Source organism: Sturnira hondurensis, unplaced genomic scaffold (assembly GCF_014824575.4).
Source record: "Sturnira hondurensis isolate 20B ecotype Veracruz unplaced genomic scaffold, ASM1482457v3 Scaffold0024069, whole genome shotgun sequence".
Lineage (NCBI taxonomy): Eukaryota > Metazoa > Chordata > Mammalia > Chiroptera > Phyllostomidae > Sturnira > Sturnira hondurensis.
The window spans coordinates 1-3146 of NW_028096700.1; the positions used below are offsets into that span (position 1 = coordinate 1).

Genomic DNA, 3146 nt, shown 5'->3' on the forward strand with positions numbered 1-3146 from the left:
GACAGTTCAGTAAGATGCTGATACTGTCTGTTTGGGGCTCAGTTCTTCTATGCCCAGGTATGTTGTATTAAAACCTTGCTCCTTGGCGATTCCACTAAGCAGTTGGATGCAACCTGTATTTAGAATACTGGGGAGGCTTCTTTTCAGTAGGTTGATCTTTTCACCAGAATTCTTCATGGAATGCCGAGTACATCCTAAAGAATCTCCTACCACATTTGCTACAGAAATGTGGTTCTCTGGAGAAGTGTTACTGAATTTGTTAAGAAATTTCTCGGCAGGATTTCTCTTGGATTGTTTTTTGATGTCCCTTTTTCCGTTTCCATAAATGACTCTAGCCTGCAAATTGTGGTTTATTTTCTCTTATGCGCAGGTCCTCTCTCCTGGGAAAGGGTAGATTTAGGAAGTCTCCAGCCACGATGAGTAGCCAATTCCTGTAATGAACCAACAGGATTAAGCTGGTTCCTTGGTTGCTTGGAAGGGTCTGGCATTAAGGGGTCGGCAACTGCAAAGCAAATACTTCCATTGGCTTTCAAAATGTTGATGGCAGCCTCTGAAACCCTATGCTTTGCTTACTGGCACAGGTTAGGTCACCAATGGTTATTCTGAAGGTAGAAGTGGGCACGTGCAATTTGCACATCGGCTCTTTTGCGTTCATAAACCGGAAAGTCCTTGGTCTTCCTGCTGTAATCATGTGTTGTCCCTGGTTTAGCTGAAATCGCCTTCCCCAGATTGAAGGTCGTGCTGTCTCCAGGGCGAGAGGCCGGGTCTGGCGCATGGCAGAAGAGAAGAGAGGACTGGGGCGGGAGGAAGAGCCTAATGGATCAACACGTCCTCTTGACCCAGGTCTGCCAGTCCTCAAGGGCGACGCTCCAGTTCCTTCCCTCCCCGGTCCCCTTCCCTCCAGTGTCCCTGCTGCGCAGGGACCGATGGGGGCAGGAGGCGGGGCCTTGCTGCGCTAGTTTCACCGTTTAAAGGGTAGAAACCCTAGAATAAGCGCATACAAGCCCCGAAAGTGAACTATAGAGCTGCCTATACCAGAGAATAAATCCCACTCTCTTCTTTTTTCTAGCTGTCGTTCTCACAGCATGAGTCCTGTCTGTGAGCAGGAGGATTTTCAGGGCACTTCATTCGCGTATGTGAGCATAATGGTTTTTACTCTTCATAAACGAGCTACATAGGTAGAGGAGAGGAACAGATCGAGTGCCTAGTTTTGTCTGAGTATGCGCCTTTTCATTTTTATTTTTTGTAGACTTAGAGAGTTTGGCCTAACTTACTATCTCATTTTATCATCAGTGTGTCAAAATAAGAATGCCTAAAATGGTTCAAGGACCGTAACTTTAGAGACCCTATTATTTCATGGTTTTACATGAAATAATTAGGTAAAAAAATCAGATAATAATTAAGTGAAGAAGTGGGATTGTTAACATCAGTGTTGTTTTGACTACATTGTTGTTTATTTATTAATTTTTTTAATGTGAGAACTCAGGCTCTAGCCCCTGGGAATTCTGGTTCCAAGTTCTTTTTTTTTTTATTTATTTAATTCTTATTCAAGTACAGTTTTCTGTTTTATATTCCCTGTTCTGATTTGCCAAGTACCAGTTAGGTGTCGTCTACAAACTTTGTTAGGAGAGCCTCACCTGGACTTCCTCTCTCTAAGCCTTAGAGTCTAAGGTGCTATTACTCTCGTTTGTGCTTCAGACTGAACTCAATATCATATGCGTTTGCATAATGCTTTAATTTTTTAATTCGTCATCCAGTTTTAAATTTGAAACGTAACTTTGATTTATTTAGGGGAAGAGTTATTGCTTTACAATTTAGATAAAGAATAGTGCTGAAAGACATAAAATTGAGAGTTCACACTTAAAATCGGTGACTGCATCAAGAATAGAAACTAGAGATTTTCTCAGAGTCTCAGACTGAGAAAATCTCAGACTCTCCACACATGGTGGAGCATGTGGGTGGAAATGAAAAGAGATTGTCAAGAAGGGGAAAAAAAGCATTATCTGTGGCCATGAGAATGGAAAAAATGAAAGATTCAACAGATATTTAGCAAAATTGTTTGGTTAGGAGATCAAACCATGTTTAATTAGCTGGAGAATAAATTTTATTTCAAGTGAAGATAGAATGATTGGCTTTGCCTGAATATTCTAACAACCTTAGTTTCTTCAGAAGCCTAATTTTATGTTTGAACTAATGTTTTCTTGTTTAGTTTCAGGGGAGGGGAGGGAAAAGCAATTCAAGTGATTGTCATTTCCATGCACATAATTAAAATAATAGTTTCTATTTCTGTCCATTCCAATGAACAAACAATTACATTGAGAGTAAATTGTAAAACAAGATTCTAAATATTATTTTAAAATACTGTTTATTTATGTATAAGTAAGGAAATCTCTACATGGTATATTTGGAGTCATGAAAACTTAGTCTTAAATGATTTTTTCTATAAGCTAATTCTAAATCTTAAAATTGTACCATAGAAATAATTTTATTTATTTTAAAGCTCCATGGCAAAATAATTTTTGATTGGAAGGTGATACAATTAACCTAATCCATAAGAAGTGAAGACAATTTAAAAATTAATAAGAAAACATAGCTACAAGTTAATGCAGAATGTATAGAACAAATTTTAAGAGAAAGTGATGTATATTAATGACACAGTTTGGGGTCAAGATTTATAGTAAAGAGCATTGCACCGTATGGTTATCAGTTCTGTGTTATTTTTTTAAAATCAGCATTGACTGAAAGTATGTTAGCAGAAGGTATGGTCAATTCCTACTGAATTGTCTACATTTCCATATGTGAAATCATGTTGGTTTAATATAATTGTTAAATAATGAAAAAATTCAAACTACCCTTATTATCCTATATATTTTCTATATTTTTGAAAATATATTTATGTATAGGTAAATATACATATATGTAAACATATTTACATATAGGTGAATATACCTATATATTGGAAATACATTTAAATAAAATATTTCTGTTTAAATATATTTAATATATATGTAAATATACACATATATTAAAATACATTTACATACAGGAAAATATACATATATGTAAATATATTTACATCTAGGTAAAATACCTCCTATTTAGAAGTAGTAGATCTCAAAGTTTCCTTCCTGTTCAAAATAATTTTA

The 3146-nt window shown here is 36.2% G+C and overlaps 1 pseudogene; it reads right to left on the reverse strand.

Moving 5' to 3' along the window:
- Positions 1 to 5: 5 nt before the first annotated feature.
- On the reverse strand, positions 6 to 813 carry LOC118981336 (interferon-inducible double-stranded RNA-dependent protein kinase activator A-like; annotated as a pseudogene).
- Positions 814 to 3146: the final 2333 nt, after the last annotated feature.